The sequence below is a fragment of the Schistocerca gregaria genome, chromosome 2 (assembly GCF_023897955.1).
Source record: "Schistocerca gregaria isolate iqSchGreg1 chromosome 2, iqSchGreg1.2, whole genome shotgun sequence".
In the NCBI taxonomy this organism is placed as follows: domain Eukaryota; kingdom Metazoa; phylum Arthropoda; class Insecta; order Orthoptera; family Acrididae; genus Schistocerca; species Schistocerca gregaria.
Genome location: NC_064921.1, coordinates 532,014,232 through 532,032,296, shown reverse-complemented (window position 1 = coordinate 532,032,296; position 18,065 = coordinate 532,014,232). Strand labels below are relative to the sequence as shown.

Below are 18,065 nucleotides of genomic sequence, written 5' to 3'. Positions count from 1 at the left end.
CTTCGGACGTAACCCTTGCGACTGGTATAGAACCATTACTATTTACAAAATACATAAATGTTCTAGTCCATACTCGCGGATGACGCTGTTGTATACAGAAAAGTTGCAACGCTAGAAAATTGTAGCGAAACGCAGGAAGACTGCAGAGCTTCGACACTGATGCAGAGACTGGCAGTAAGCATTTAACACGAGCAAAAGTAACGTACTGAGCACAAACAACGGAATAGGCTCGGTGTTGTATGATTGCGCGACTGCCGAACATGTAATGGAAGTACTGACATCATGAAATATCTCGGAGTGGGCGTACATATGGAATTAAGGTGATACGACCGGCTAAAGTTCATCGTAGGAAAGGCTGGTGCCAGACCAAAACTCACTGGAAAAAACCTCAGCGAGTGATCGACCCCTAAAAATCCTCATTCTACTGACACTTCAGTATTATTCACCAGTATGGGATCAGTACTAGATAGGATTGGTAGAGAAAATAGAGAAGCTCCAAAGTGAGTGTGCTCCCTGCCGCCGTTGGATAAGCAGCTGCAGCAGCAAGTCGTATAACCCTAGCTTACTTATTTGTTAGATAGTTTAATTAATTTCTTTGCGTGTTTTTGGGTACTTGCATTGTTTAATTCATATATTTCGGGCATATTATAGTATTTGACAGTTGTAGCATCGCGCTTTAGTGTTTACTTCGTAGATTCTTATTTAAATTGCGTGTGAGTTTCGTATAGCAGGTGCAATTTCGAGTTTTAGTTACTGTAATCGTAAATTCAGCAGATTGTAGCGCAGTCGTTAGGCATTTGTACAGGTTAGTTGATACATTCTTTGCGTGTTCCGCTTGCGTTATCTAGGCACGGACTCGTGTTTCGGTAACTGTTGTTAAACATCAATTAGAATGGACAGGGACTGCGATTGCTGTGTTCGGATGAGGGCTGACTTGGCATCCCTTCGCTCACAGCTGCAATCGGCGCTGAGTTCGGTCGCGCAGCTTGAGGCTGTTGCCAATGGGCACCACTGTGGGGAGCCGGACTCGGATATCACGGGGATGTCAACCTCGTCCCGTCTGTCCCCAGATCGGTCTGCCGCTGTGGTTGCCCCGGTTGCTGCCCGCAGTAGGGCTGAGCCCTCGCCTGTGGTTGATGGGAGGTGGTTCCAAGGCGTGGCAGGCAGCGAAAGGCGTCCCCGGAGGCTGATCAGAAAGCCTCCCCGGTGCGTCTGACAAAACGGTTTCAGGCACTGTCTCTGGCTGAGCCAGATGCAGCTGCCTGCCCTGTTTCAGAGGATCATTCTCAGCCTTCAAGGTCCGGGCAATCGCAGAGGGTGGGCTTACTGGTAGTTGGGAGCTCCAATGTTAGGCGCGTAATGGGGCCCCTTAGGGATACGGCGGCTAAGGAGGGGAAGAAATCCAGTGTGCACTCCGTGTGCATTCCGGGAGGAGTCATTCCTGATTTGGAAAGGGTCCTTCCGGATGCCATGAAGAGCACAGGGTGCAGCCAGCTGCAGGTGGTGGCACATGTCGGCACTAATGACGTGTGTCGCTTTGGATCTGAGGAAATTCTCTCTGGATTCCAGCGGCTATCTGATTTGGTGAAGGCTGCCGGTCTTGCTTACGAGATGAAGGCAGAGCTCACCATCTGCAGCATCGTTGACAGAACCGACTGCGGACCTTTGGTGCAGAGCCGGGTGGAGGGTCTGAATCAGAGGCTCAGACGGTTTTGCGACCGTATTGGCTGCAGATTCCTTGACTTGCGCCATAGGGTGGTGGGGTTTCGGGTTCCGCTGAATAGGTCAGGAGTTCACTACACTCAGCTGGCGGCTACACGGGTAGCGGAGGCTGTGTGGCGTGGACTGGGCGGTTTTTTAGGTTAGAAGGCCTCGGGAAAGTGCGGGATGGGCTGCAATGTCAAAGGGTGCTTGGCAATTACAGGACGTGCTTGGATCAAGGAACAGTCGGAATTATAGTTGTAAATTGTTGTAGTTGCGCTGGAAAAGTCCCTGAGCTTCAAGCGCTAATAGAAAGCACAGAAGCTGATATCGTTATAGGTACAGAAAGCTGGCTAAAGCCTGAAATAAGTTCTGCAGAAATTTTTACGAAGTCTCAGACGGTGTTCAGGAAAGATAGATTAGGCAGAATTGGTGGTGGAGTGTTTGTGTCTGTCAGTAGTGGTTTATCTTGTAGTGAAGTCGAAGTAGATACTCCGTGCGAATTGGTGTGGGTGGAGGTTATACTTAACAGCCGAATAAAGTTAATAATTGGCTCCTTCTACCGACCCCCAGACTCCGATGATACAGTTGCGGAACAGTTCAGAGAAAGTTTGAGTCTCGTAACAAATAAATACCCCACTCATACGGTTATAGTTGGTGGGGACTTCAACCTACTCTCGGTATGTTGGCAAAAATACTTGTTCAAAACCGGTGGTAGGCAGAAAACGTCTTCCGAGATTGTCCTAAATGCATTCTCCGAAAATTATTTCGAGCAGTTAGTCCACGAACCCACGCGAATTGTAAATGGTTGCGAAAACACACTTGACCTCTTGGCCACAAACAATCCAGAGCTGATAGAGAGCATCATGACTGATACAGGGATTAGTGATCACAAGGTCATTGTAGCTAGGCTCAATACCATTTCTTCCAAATCCATCAGAAACAAACGCAAAATAAATTTATTTAAAAAAGCGGATAAAGTGCCACTAGAAGCCTTCCTAAAAGACAATTTCCATTCCTTCCGAACTGACTATGCGAATGTAGACGAGATGTGGCTCAAATTCAAAGATATAGTAGCAACAGCAATTGAGATATTCATACCTCAGAAATTGGTAAGAGATGGAACGGATCCCCCGTGGTACACAAAAAAGGTCCGAACGCTCTTGCAGAGGCAACGGAAAAAGCATGCGAAGTTCAGAAGAACGCGAAATCCCGAAGATGGGCTAAAATTTACAGACGCGCGAAATTTGGCACGTACTTCGATGCGAGATGCCTTTAATAGGTTCCACAACGAAACATTGTCTCGAAATTTGGTAGAAAATCCGAAGAAATTCTGATCGTATGTAAAGTACACAAGCGGCAAGACGCAGTCAATACCTTCGCTGCGCAGTGCCGATGGTACTGTTATCGACGACTGTGCCGCTAAAACGGAGTTATTGAACGCAGTTTTCCGAAATTCCTTCACCAGGGAAGACGAATGGAATATTCCAGAATTTGAAACACGAACATCTGCTAGCATGAGTTTCTTAGAAGTAGATACCTTAGGGGTTGCGAAGCAACTCAAATCGCTTTATACGGGCAAGTCTTCAGGTCCAGATTGTATACCGATTACGTTCCTTTCAGATTACGCTGATACTATAGCTCCCTACTTAGCACTCATATACAACCGCTCGCTCACCGATAGATCTGTACCTACAGATTGGAAAATTGCGCAGGTCGCACCAGTGTTCAAGAAGGGTAGTAGGAGTAATCCATTTAACTACAGACCTATATCATTGACGTCGGTTTGCAGTAGGGTTTTGGAGCATATACTGTATTCAAACATTATGAATCACCTCGAAGGGAACGATCTATTGACACGTAATCAGCATGGCTTCAGAAAACATCGCTCTTGTGCAACGCAGCTAGCTCTTTATTCGCACGAAGTAATGGCCGCTATCGACAGGGGATCTCAAGTTGATTCCGTATTTCTAGATTTCCGGAAAGCTTTTGACACCGTTCCTCACAAGCGACTTCTAATCAAGCTGCGGAGCTATGGGGTATCGTCTCAGTTGTGCGACTGGATTCGTGATTTCCTGTCAGGAAGGTCGCAGTTCGTAGTAATAGACGGCAAATCATCGAGTAAAACTGAAGTGATATCAGGTGTTCCCCAGGGAAGCGTCCTGGTGCCTCTACTGTTCCTGATCTATATAAATGACCTGGGTGACAATCAGAGCAGTTCTCTTAGATTGTTCGCAGATGATGCTGTAATTTACCGTCTAGTAAGGTCATCCGAAGACCAGTATCAGTTGCAAAGCGATTTAGAAAAGATTGCTGTATGGTGTGTCAGGTGGCAGTTGACGCTAAATAACGAAAAGTGTGAGATGATCCACATGAGTTCCAAAAGAAATCCGTTGGAATTCGATTACTCGATAAATAGTACAATTCTCAAGGCTGTCAACTCAACTAAGTTCCGTCAACTCAACTAAGTTCCTGGGTGTTAAAATTACGAACAACTTCAGTTGGAAGGACCACGTAGATAATATTGTCGGGAAGGCGAGCCAAAGGTTGCGTTTCATTGGCAGGACACTTAGAAGATGCAACAAGTCCACTAAAGAGACAGCTTACACTACACTCGTTCGTCCTCTGTTAGAATATTGCTGCGCGGTGTGGGATCCTTACCAGGTGGGATTGACGGAGGACATCGAAAGGGTGCAAAAAAGGGCAGCTCGTTTTGTATTATCGCGTTATAGGGGAGAGAGTGTGGCAGATATGATACACGAGTTGGGATGGAAGTCATTACAGCATAGACGTTTTTCGCAGCGGCGAGACCTTTTTACGAAATTTCAGTCACCAACTTTCTCTTCCGAATGCGAAAATATTTTGTTGAGCCCAACCTACATAGGTAGGAATGATCATCAAAATAAAATAAGAGAAATCAGAGCTCGAACAGAAAGGTTTAGGTGTTCGTTTTTCCCGCTCGCTGTTCGGGAGTGGAATAGTAGAGAGATAGTATGATTGTGGTTCGATGAACCCTCTGCCAAGCACTTAAATGTGAATTGCAGAGTAGTCATGTAGATGTAGAAGACGAGCAGCCCGTTTGTTTCAGGTTCGTACAGCTACGGAGATCTTATCCAACTGCAGTGGCCGCAGGGGGACGGGTTCTCGGCCGTTTTATTTATGCATGTGTCAACGTTGCATCCGCTGCCCAACCTCTCCCCCTGTGATCACAACAAAGGAGGGCGTGAATCAGGAGCGCTGCTTTGCATCAGGTTCAAATTTTGATGAATGATTTTCAACGGTTGCTACCTAAGGTCATCAGTCTCCTAGAATTTAGAACTGCTTAAACCTAACTAACCTAAGGACATCACACACATCCACGCCAGAGGCAGGATTCGAACCTGCGACCGTAGCGGTCTCGTGGTGCCAGCCTGAAGCGCCTAGAACCGCTCGGCCACCCCAGCGGGCAGTGATGTCACAGAGTTCCCAGAGAAGTGACTGAAACTTCCCGGGGTGTTAGCAGATGAAGGGTTGTCGAGAACGTCGTGCTGTTGCTCATCGCAATTCGAACTGTCGTTTTCGTCTGCGAAATGTGCAGGAGTCAACGCTACAAAGCAGGAGGTGAGTTCAATTACGCCCTTTACAGCCACCCGTTGAGGCCTTTCCGTGTCGTGTCTGAGCGAGAATGTATCAGAAATATTATCTTCGCCCACGCATAATAAACCCTTATCATTTCAACGCTGGGTGTCGCGGTTCTGACCTCCATCGCAGAGGCTTTAAAAAAAGGGGTGAATTATGGGTAAGAGGGAGCGTGACGACATACTCACCGCGTGACAGGTCCGTTGCGACACTGGGCAGACTTGAGGTGAAATTTGGTGCCAATGTGACATCACATAAAATTCTGAGCTCTGGCATTTTCTTTCTTTTTTTTTTCATATGTGCCCAGACCTTGTTGTTTGAAGCGTCGCAGAGACCGAGGGTGGTGACGTGGCGTGCCACGGTTTTGCACCATTATAGAGAATGGTTTTAGACACTTTTGAGAGAAATTTCAAACTTATGCCTCGAAATGGGAGACTACTACGGGGTTTCAAAAAAAGTGAGCCCTTAATTGTGTCGAGCATAGTAGATTTTCGCATTGGCAGCATCCACTGAGGCGAGCGAACAGTTACGAGCTGCACGTCATTACCTGCAGGTGATATTAAAATCTACCTTTTCTTTAACTCGATTCATTCCGTTGGCCGTTACAGTTTTCTCACACTTCACTGTATGTGCAGCTCTTTGGCCACGCACTTCTGTGTGACAGATCCGCGAAGCGTAGAAGAGAGCAGCACTGCTGCGCTGCGAGGCGGCGCTGCAGCGAGCGCGGCCCGCCGCGCGCCGGCCAGGCGGCGCACAAAGGGCCGCTTCTTGTCCCACCCCCGGTGCGGCCCAGGGCTGTGTCAACAGGGCGCCATTAGCCGCGCCCTGCAAACACCCCACACCCGAGCCGCCCGCGCACCCAGCAACAACACGCGCAGCTGGACACCGCCTTCCGGGCGCTGACGACGCAGTCGGAAACGTCGCTCTCATCCTCTGAACCGTCCACAAGAGACGCCTTCATCTGAAAGACGTCAAAGCGGCAGTGGACGAGCTATCTCCTCGCTTTTGAACGGCACAGGAAATAATCGCGTATAGTAGAAACCACATTGTTATCCGTCACGGCGGGAAGAAGTGATGCAGAGGTCTTTGCTTTCCTGCACCAGCTTCGTGGCATTCTCCGAGTCGTACATCTCCCGTCAAACGTGTATCTTCGGCTTCGAGATGGCGCTCTGTATGCCAGGCGACCCGCCTGATGCGCCCATATCACACAAACTCATCAACGCGAGCCAGCGACTAGTGTCTCGCCCAAAATGAGCGGCATCAGTAAGAAGTGCTGGTGAGTGTCCGTTCATGAATGAGACATAACTTAGCCTGGACAGTCACAATATTATGAAAAGGTTAGATTGCTATTCATCATAAAGCGGATATGTTGAATCACAGACAGGCACAACAAAAAGACTGTCAAACAAGTGTACATTTGGCCAAAAGGCCTTCTTTCGGATTATACCTCATACAGACACACACTCCCGCAAACACAACACACATTCACATGACCACTGTCCCTACCTGCTTCAGCGCTCTGTCAAACGAGTATGCTTTCGGCCAAAACGCCTTCTTACGAATTAGACCACATACAAAAACACATCCACGCAAACCCGTCACACTATCATGACCTCTGTCTCCAGCTGTAAGGTGGATATAATTTCTCACCTTACAAGCACTCATCCACATACTTTGCCTAGATCTACAACCACATTAGGTATTAATCAAAATATCCACTGGTGTACTACCGGTCTACAGTGTCCAACGGGCACAATATTTAGGCGATCACACATGTCGCCACCATCAGGTGAACTGACGGACTGAGCTCATGTGAATGTGCCGGCACGGAGATCCGTACGCAATGGCTGCTCAGAGGGAACTGGGTCCACTCACTCACTCACTCACTCACTATAATGACGGTCCTGCCTTGGCCCGAGGTAGCGGAGTTTAAGCTGTTTTGAGCTGTTCCTCCTGAAGTCCTCTCGGTTTGGAATGGTTTTTCTTCGCGTGTTGGTCTCTCCTCAGGTTTCTATGGATGTAGCAGCTTATCTGCCGGCTGATTCCGGCGGCTTCTTGTTCTTCTTCTTCTTACTGCTTCCTGTCTGCCCGAATTCTATTCTCTTCACGCGAGAGAAGTCCACTGGCGGCGAATGCGTCCGGATATACTTGACTGCTTCCTCAGTCATGTATTTCCAGTCCTCGTCCGTGAAGATCGGGTGCTTGTTTATGAGCTCCAGATCTCCACGCCTGACGATTTCCCTCCCGTGCAGCCGCTGGTTTAAGGGTTCGCATCCCCAGTGGAAATCATAAGGTTTGTGGGGAAGGGGAGGGATGTTATCTACCGTGAAAGGGTACGGATGATCATGATGGGGGTAGCTACCGTCTCGCAGGGAATCGGCGATCTTGGTGAGCACCTCCCTCACACAGTTCTTGTTGGGGAGGGGGAGGCACTCGAATGGCTCCTCTTCTTCTTCTCCCTCGGTCTACATCGGCACTTCCCGTGTCGTCTGCGTTTCCTCAGAGACAGGAGTGACGACATCTTCCGAGAGGTCCGTCTTCTTGTTGTCGGTGGTCTTCGCCGACTGTATGGCCACCTCCCTAGCAACCTGCGCTGCCGCGTCGGCCAGGGAGGCGGTCGTTTGTGTTGCCGCGTCTACCCCCGCCATGCCCTTCTTCATGCCGGCCGCGGGGTACACGGTGCACCTTAGTTGAGATAGCTCATCGCGAATCTCTTCGAGTTGCGCTCTCATGGCCGCTCTCTCCTCCGCCATGGCGGATTTGAGCGCGGTGATTGCGTCCTCGTTGGCTTCCCGTAATGCTTGGCGGAAGGCGTCCATGTCGTCTTGGTGGCGCGGCCCACTTCCCTTACTAAGGCAGGGGAGCGGGGTGACGACCATTTCTTCTTCTTGGGCCACCTCTTCGTGCGTGGTGGCCGACTTCCGCTGCTTCCACGTCTTCAGGTAACTGCAGCTGCGCGCGTTTGCGGCGTGCGAGCCACCGCAGTTTACGCACAGCGCTGCAGTACCTCTTGGTTTTGTGCAGTTGCGCGTGTCGTGCGATTTCCCGCACTTGACACACGCAACCACGCCGCCGCATTGTTTGGCTATGTGTCCAAGCTTTTGACACTTATAACACTGTAATTGTGCCACAGGCTTCCGCTTCTTCTTCTTGTTGCCACAACCGTTGCTCCCGACTGCGTTTAGCAGGAGCTCCACAGCAGCAGCAATCTTGCCTCTTCCTCCATTCCTACTTCTCGGCATGGCGATGAGCTAGTGGCGTTAACGGTAACGGTCAACAACAACGCTGCGAGCAGCAGCGAGTCGAGCAGCGGAGTGCGTCTGGGTCCAGTCGCGGCGGCGGCCGATTTAAATACCCTCCGCCAGCGGCGTGCTCCCTCCGCCGTCCGCGCCCCGCGCCAGTGTCGCGCGGTGGAACAGATTGCGCATCCATAGCGTACGGATCTCCGTGCCGCCACATTTACAGGAGATGAGTCCGTCAGTTCACCTGATGATGGCGATATGTATGATCGCCGAAATATTGTGCCCGTTGGACACTGTAGACTGGCAGTACATCTGTGGATATTTTGATTATCAAATACGCCGGGAGAAACTCAAAAATCACACATTAGGTATTATTTGATAGGTAGTACATCGTTTATACGAATATTTAACGGAAACTGACATTGTCACGTATGCCTTGTAAGTAATTGATAACGCTTATTGCATGAAAGGTGACGGAGTTTCTTTATTACCATACTAGTAGAGGTTGGAACGACAGTGGAAATGAAACGACAGACGGAACTCAAGCCCTGGGTGAAAGGCCCACCAGATGTGTTGGTCCTGCTTAAACACAGGAAATAGCAAGACGGACATCGTAGCCCCTAAGCACTGGAGCACAATAGAGTCGCGACCGCCTGGTGTTGCAGCCGGACAGGAAGGATTATGCTTCGGAAACTACGAATATCTTGGACGCAGCTGAGAGGAACGAGGAAGCGTCGCCTCGGAAACCATGCAGGCTGGGTTATTTCCATGGATTTTTACCCAGAAGCATACCATTGTATGAGTATAGGTTTTTCCTGGCGAGTTTTCCGCGCTGGACAACAAAAGGCTAAAATATTGTTGGTCAGAGTACGGAAGAATCTGCAGAGAGGGAGAATATTCCGTGATTTCGGGAATATGATTCGTTTTCGGAATTATGATAGTGGGTAGCCAAGCCTTGCTTGGAAGCCAGCACTGGAGAACCGTGGTCTTACGTTGTGCGCGCCTGTGTGTGACGGTCGCTTGATATCAGCTTTTTTTGGGACAGACGGACTTGCTGTCTTTGCTCTCAGGAGAGTTTACAGTTAGAACAGTTAGACACTGTACTGTTGCAAACCTATACGATTCTGGACTTCACCTCCGGTTTGGAAGTCGTCGTTGAGTATGCAGTGTTCAGTAATTGAGAGCACTTCCTCTGCCTATACTTAAGTTGAGACGTTATGTGAACTCCGTCTTTGTGGTTGGGAGTTCGCGTTTCTCGTCTGTAAAACACCGAGGGGAGAAGGCAGTATTTAGAGTATATTAGTCAGAGGACCGCCTCCTGCCGTCCGAGTGTATGAAAGAGGTTTTTTATGGCTAGCGTTCTTCCATCGACGCAGACGTGTACAGAACCAACCCGCCGACGCACCAGACGCAGAACATACGGTGATATCGCAAATTGTTTCGGCTTATTAGGGCTATAAAAACTAAACAGCCGAGATCATGTTTGTTTATTTCCACTGAGGTTCCACACCACCGTACATCATCTTTGAAAGCATTGTCTTCTAGTGTTTGGTACGTAGATGTCAGTCATTTCGCGTTATTAATGTTAGACGGCGCAGTCATAATAAGGGACAGAGTTGGGCAATTGATTAGTTATCTTACTTCAGAAATGTAATCTTTGTAATATAAAGGTTTTTTTAATCTACAATAAATATATAAGCAGGGACAACGTTTAACATTTAGTAGGATTAGTTGTCTTCATCATTCATTCATGTTTAGATTGTAATTTATAGAATTAAGAGATCGTAAGATCTGCTTCAGGGGGTAGTCAGACAGGGCTAAATCTTCATTTCAGCGTTTTCATTCTCCGTTGCGCATATTCATCTTACACCCGCCTCGAGTAGCATCTTGGACTGCCAGAGACAGTGGTCATGTGTGTGTGAGTTGTATTTGCGCGAGTGTGTGTGTGTGTGTGTGTGTGTGTGTGTGTGTGTGTGTGTGTGTGTGTGTGTATGTGTGTGTGCGGTCTAATTCGGGAGAAATCCTTTTGGTCGAAACTTACGTGTTTGACAATCTTTTTGTTGTGCCTATCTGCGACTCAGCATCTCCACTTCATGGTGAGTAGCAATCTAGCCATTTCGTAGTATTGTAATTATTCCATCCTGCGTTTTTCATTGTTTGATTGAGACTGGATACTGACTTTCTCGTTTACAACCCGAGCGCCCTACAGAAATGCTACAAACCTGCCCGTGTAGCGGGAAAGTCTCACCACTGTTCTCGTCTGGTGAGACATTATGGTATATAGGAACATGAACACCTCCACGTGCATCTCTTACAAGTTCTTACCACCACTTACCTCACTATGAAATATTGTCCTAGTTAATAGAAATTCATTTGATATATATGTGGTAAATGTTATTTCGTACACGTGCGAAAGAAAAGACACCTCATACATATTTAAGGCGAACGGCCAACGATCTCTTCAGTGCGGATGCACAAGAAGCTGGAACTGTTACGGGAATGGGCGAAATGTCGCCAGTAATGCGGATAATGGACAAGGTAAACTACATTAGTATTGTGTGGATAAGTTGCAAATTTGTGTCTGACGGCAGGCATGCTAGGATTGTCCGTGCAGTTGCAATGACCATTGTGTCTGGATGGCGTAGCGGCCAGAACAGCCACCAAATAAGCAAGCGACCCGTGTTCGAATACCTGTCCGGCACATATTTTCAACTTTCCCCACTCATTTAAATCGATGCCCACTCGCAGTGAATGTCTACAATTCCTTTGTATCTAGATTCATTTGAAATGAAAACTTTTCGAGTCCCATCAAATAGGGTGCAAATTTAATCGAAGGCATACTGAATAAGAAATATCACGGTCTTCCCCCCACCCCCCTCCCCCCTCTTACAAAGCACATTTCAGTAGAAGTGTAAATATTTGTACATACAATTTTAAAATTTCATAGCGAACTTTTGGAGAATAAAATAGCATGAAACTAAGACTCTCAACAATGGTAAGGAATTCTATAATGAAAGTCACACTTAATACCGGACACTTTCCAGTTGCTTGTGTGAGGGCCTACCTTTTACATGGGTTTACGACCTCCCCGACCATTCAACGTCAACAAAAATCTGACACGGTTCATAACACAATACACAGAACCGACAAAAACCGCAGGAAACTAAATTAGGAAAGAGCGAAGTGGAAAGATCTTCCACTGTGAGAAAGATTGACTTCCCGAGAGTATGCGGAAACGACTGAGAAGCCGAATTTTTCTACTTACACGCTTACATGGCACTAAGACTGGAAACTCAGGTCTACAGATTATATGTATTTGAAATACTGACAATGTTCAGCGCACACGTTGGTTTATTACTGTGTAAATTAAGACTTAGTCAAAGTTTGAGAGTTTATTACTGTCGCGTCCCGGTACAGGTTCACTACATCAACTGGACTCGATATGACTTGCGTAGCGCAATCAGGACGTTAACAACGAAGTGGGTCTAGTTTGATGTTTCCTATTGCCACCTTTATAGCGGAGATGATGGGGAGTAAAGCTCCTTGGTTGTAGAGTATAAGATTACAGAGGGTTGGTAAATCTCATGGAGCTGGCAGAAGTGGTTTGCTGAAGTAGCAAGTTATTACTCTTTCTTTAATCAGTCCAATGTTTAAACAAACACGTTTGTTTTCTCAGCTGTCGGACCAAAAACCCTTATAAAAAAGTCGGATGCTCTTAATAATTAGAAGAAAAGATCTCCGTCGCAGACGAGAGTTTGCACTGTCACTCGGTCTGCTAACTACTGGCCACTTGGCCTAACTTATCGGGCTGAAATAATTATTACGAAGAAGAGAGACACTGAAGGAGCCTAAAAAAGAGAACGAATATTAGTCATGAAATTTTAGGTCCAAATTATATTGAAGAAGGAACATACAGATCTTGGGCATATCAAGAAATGGAAATTTACACCAACTGCTATGAATAAACGCAGTTTAAAATTCAATGGGCATGTTAAAAGAATAGAACCAACCAGGTCAGCTATAAAGATTTTTAAATTCAACGAAGCTAGCAGCTAAAATTAAAACAATAAAGAGGGTTGGTACAGCAAAATAAGGCTTGAAAGAAGCAGGACTAGCACAGCTTGATGCAATAGACAAAAAAATTTAGGCGGAAAATTCAAGGCTAGACAGTTGGACTGGCAGGAAACACCAACAAGACCGGAACAGCTTCGTCTGACGAGTGGGAAAGAGCTCATTGTAAGCGAATGAAAGTAATATCGACACAAAGAGAACCTAAAACAAGACTGAAAATTCCTGTGGTTGTACATCACATTTCCTGCAGCGCTCAAACTTTAATAACAAAACAAAATATTCTACACATTTTGTTGTTACTATTATTGGAATCGTAGACGCGTGTGGCACGTTAAAACTGTGGATGATCACAAGTACAATGTTTGGGCAGAAAGGAAGCAGTAAAAAGTTTTCATCCCCCACCCCCACACCCCCTGCAGCCGAACCCTGGATCCTTTCCTACCTCTATATATGGTCTAATTAGAACTCCACACTAGTTCTATAAACATCATTACATTATGTACCGTGTTTTGCATACATCCAGTAAAACATGAAGATGTTTACAACGTATGAAGTCAGTGGCGGCCCATAACCATAATTTAGCAGTTATCTCGCAAATGGCTCGTTTGTGAACCAATGTTTACTGTAAGGTTTCTGCTTCTACTACCGTATACATTCATCAGTGTCAGTTTTTCTATAAATAATAATAATAATACTTCTGCACAATGTAGTTCTTGTGCAGTACGAAAATACCCTCACTGGCACAACGGCGGGTTCTTTTATTTGCTTCGGGAGGAGATTGGAGTGGAACTACATATAAAATATTAATTCACTTTGTGACATATATAACTTTGTATAATCGATTTCAACAGGAATGATCTGAATGTTTACAAGTGTTTCTGAATATTGCGTAAAGTATCACTTGATACAGACAGTTCTAAAAGACCCTTCACTTGAGGAAAAACTATCGTAGTGTCCACATTAAGTTCTGCCTAAGACGTTTAATACACTAGGGGCCATACTGTCGTCTTGATCGTTGACTAGAAACGGGGGCGAGCGTTCCTCTGCTCAGCTCGGAGTAGACGAGCCGGCCGGCCGGAGTGGCCGAGTGGTTCTAGGCGCTTCAGTCTGGAACCGCGCGACCGCTACGGTCGCAGGTTAGAATCCTGCCTCGGGCATTGATGTATGTGATGTCCTTGGGTTATTTAGGTTTAAGTAGTTCTAAGTTCTAGGGGACTGATGACCTCAGACGTTAAGTCCCATAGTGCTCAGAGCCATTTGAACCATTTTTTAGACGATCCGTTGTGTTGACGTAGGTAAACTCAACGAGGTGTAGCTACGCCGGCGTTGCTCATTCGTTGGTGTGGCATGCAGCGACTCTACTCTTGTGTGGTTTCGTTGCGAGGTGCCAACTTTGCGTTGGAAACCGCCCTTCGGACGACACCACAGTAGTCGAAAAATGGAACCAAACGAAAATCAATGACTCGATGGGAATGTTCGGAGTGAGCGCCTGCAGCATATTCAGCACGCCGGTCGGTGGCGTCTGCCCAACTCTGAACTGCTTTTCACTGCAGCATAAGGCTGGTAGAGTGCGCACCTCGTAACTTGGTCCATAATTTCACAGACGGAGTGGAACGGCAAGGGACAACGGCAGAGGTGGAGGCTCCGTGACAGCTGAAACTACTCACCAAAGTGTATCTCGCACAACTTGTAACCTACAGCTAGCGAGTTTATAAACGATCGTATTAACATGATGTTTCAGTAGGATACACAAGTCAACAAATATAGATGTTCATAGCACCAAAAAAGAGTACCGAAAAAGAAGTTTTTAAATAAACAAGGATCAACTAAAGCAAAACAAGATCAATTTTGCGTTTCCAGAAGGAGACCTCCTAAAAAATTAGTAGCGTAGAAAAAGTCACTTACCGCGATTCTGACAATGCAAAATAATGAGCATGGTCATTGTCCATAGATATTCTTACAGTAATATTGAATTTGACATCGCAATATAATAAAAATAGATAGCTTTATATATATATATATATATATATATATATATATATATATATATATATATATATATATATATATATAAGAATGCGGTATGAAGATAGAACGGGCACACCGCTTCATGAAGATAAGTCAGCCCTGGATGAAAGAGTCATCCTGACATTTGCCAGACATAATTTAGGTAAACCACCCAAAATCTCAATGAGGATATCCGGACAGAGCAAACTCCACCCCCTCTAAAATGACATCAGTGTCTTAAAAACTTCAATACCTCAATGCATTGTTCTCTATTTTACAATATTCTTTGATATAAACACAGCTTTACTTTTCATCGCTGCACATATTGAGGACACCCTCTGTTGACTCTGGAACCTTGAACTTGCTACAATGCCCCCTGCACAAACTCCAGTCTGTTCAGAAAACTAAAATTATGTGTCAATGCACTGACACCTTTTTCAGTAATATTAACTCAAATAAAAATTTTCTTCTCCTTCTTCAGCGCCTTTCCAAAGTAGTGAAGCCTGGGGAAGTACTTGCACGAGAGCGTGCCGAAATGAATGCCGTCCGTTCTCTTTCATTCACCGTATGATTACGAAGGACTGCTGAAAATTAGTGCCTCAGGTTTTTTTATATGAAAACTCTTAAAGCTTTTCAAATAAAACAAACGTTATTAACATTCGACATCTTTATTATTCATGCCTACACTTTTGCAGCCCTCTGCCCCTAGAGAGCTCCAAGCTGTATCGTGTCATGTGGGTTTGTGTAACGAACTATGTCGGTGCGGGAGGAACAGAGCGTTATAATCGAGTTCCGAATTTGAAGAGTTCGTCCACACTTGGAGCACCCTCTCCTTCTGCAAGGCAATGCCAGACCATACGCGAGCGCTGCGACATTTGTATCAATGCGATGCCGAGGCTCATTGCCATTGATCATCCTCCATACAATCCTTACTTCGCCCCATCTCTTTTTTATCTGTTCTTTAACACCAACGAGGACTTCACTTTGACAGTGATGAAACCGTCCAAGCAGATTTGAGTTTGTGACTCTGCCAACAAAGTCAGACATTTTAAAGTGGCGTCATCAACAAAGCGGTCTCTCGTTCGGAGAAGTGTGTTCGTCGCCAGGGTGACTGAATTGAGAAGTAAATACGTAGGCATGAAGAATAAAGATGTAGAATGTTAATAAATTTTGTGTTATTTTAAAAAAACTTTAAGAGAGTTTAAATAGAACATTTGAAGACTTTACTTTTCAGCGCGCCATCGCAGCTCTGTTTCCTCCTCCTCCTTTATTCTCGTTATCGAACGATTGGAGTAGCTAGCGGTTCTTGCAACCCCTTCTGTCACAATTTTTAATGAGATATCCGCCTCTTCGTTTGCCTATTATGAAAAAATTTAATTGCACAGCATATACTCAAACGTACCCGAGTACAAAGAACTTACTGAGCATCTGTGGTACGCGAAAACTGCGGTGTTGTGTTGTATACTGCACAGATAGCAACGGGAATGTTCCTAGTACTCACCTGTGCAGGCGACATCTAAGGTGGCTGCCCTTCGGAACATAGGGATGAAATCGCCCAGCGCTCGGCAGTATACGTTAACGGCAGAATTATACTACTTTTGTTTAGGGCCAGAGACTATTACCCAGCACTGGTGTACCACTCGTATCTTTGACTCGATGCAATAGACACCGCTGGACATACACAGCTGTTATGTATTATGACTTGTAGTATGCCGTTTCGTGGCAACGGATCATTGGAGAAGATTTATCTCAAACACGTCTCTCTTGTCATTAAATGTCAGTTAACGACGCATCAACGATTTAAGTCCTCGAGAGAAAGTATAAAAATCGAGGCAACAGCAGAAAATATCGTAACACAGGACTAGCGCAATGGACAAGGTGGTAGATTGCGCATTGAAGGGATGTGGGTTCGTGTCCTGCTCGATGGTAATACATTTTTTTCCATCTTAGCGTTATTAACACACTATGGGACTTTCTTGTGCGTGTAACACAAGTTCGTTCCTCAGTATTCGATGCTATTTATACTTCCGTCTGATTACAAACGAAGGATGAAATAAATATGTGACTGTTTATTTCCAAATATGTGATGTTTCCCAAGTGTGTGGCTAGGCGGAAACCTAAGAGGACAGCTTAAATTGCTGCGTGTGAAAAGAGGAGCAATAACATTTATATACTTGCTTGTTGCTAATATTTCGCTGTTTATTTTCGGATATGTAGCGCTTTCCGAAAGTTATGTTGGGCAGGAATCTAAGAGGACAGCTTAAATTGCTGCAGGTGAAATAAGCAGTAATAAATTTCATCGTCTTCCATGTCACAAATGTTTCGCTGTTTTCAAAGAAGTGTATACACTGACGAGCGAAAACATTATGAGCACCTGCTTGATAGCTTGTCAGTTCGTCTTTGGAACGAAATGTATCACTGATTCTGTGCATGACGGATCTGACAGTTAGTTGGTAGGTTTGTGGAGATATAAAGGGGCCGCTGATTTGCGTTCACGGTGATGGCGCCCGATAGTGACTCAGATGAGTCCCACAGAATTTACATTTGGCGAATTTTGTTGCCGAGTGTTCACTACAATGCTCTTCAAACCACTGTAGCACGGACAATTACACTACTGAAAGCTGGCATGGCCGTTGCGAAGGATATCAAGCATGAAGGGATGCATGTGGTTTCCAGCTGTTAGCATGTCTTCAATTACTACCACAGGTCCCATGCAAGAGCAGGAAAATGTCTCTCACAGCATAATAAAGCTCCCACCAGCTTGCGTCCGTGGCGCGCTGCACGATTCGAGCCTTCGTTCACCTCGATGACGGCGATTGTGGAGACGACTATCGACCTAGTGGGGGCAAAAATGTGATTCACCCGAAGGTTCGACACGTTTCCACTGATCAGCGGTCGACTGACGATGGTTCTGTGCGTACTGCAATCATTATTGACGATATCGTTGTGTCAGCATGTGAACACGTAGGCGTGGTTTGCTGCGGAGCTCCATGTTGAATAACGTACGATGGATGGTGCATGCACCAGCATTTAGCTCTTTCGGCAGAGATCCCACAAACCACCACCTGTTCCACTTTACAGAGGAGACAAGCCTCCACCCGACGTTCTGTGAAGAGTCGTGGATGTCCAATCATTTAGCGCTTAGTGGCATTTGACTGTCCTAATTCTTTCCGTAGATGCTCACGGCAGTAGCAGATGAACATTCGACCAGTTTCGCCGTCTTCGAGATATTCGTTCATAGACTCTGCGTAATAATAATCTCCCCTTTGTCAAAGTCACTTATCTCAATGGATTTCCCACTTTGCAGCCCATACCTCCGATATGGTGATCCCCGTCTGTCTGCTTCGCTTACATACTTTTGTTACCGTGTTATGTGCCCGCAACGCCCCAACATCGCGACGGGCAGTGGTCATAATGTTTTGGCTT

The 18,065-nt window shown here is 46.0% G+C and overlaps 1 protein-coding gene across 1 annotated transcript in view; it reads left to right on the top strand.

The window, feature by feature from the left end:
- Positions 1–18,065, top strand: part of LOC126330513 (inactive rhomboid protein 1-like) — a 786,904-nt gene that overhangs the window by 587,413 nt on the left and 181,426 nt on the right. The gene's annotated exons all lie outside the window — the stretch shown is intronic.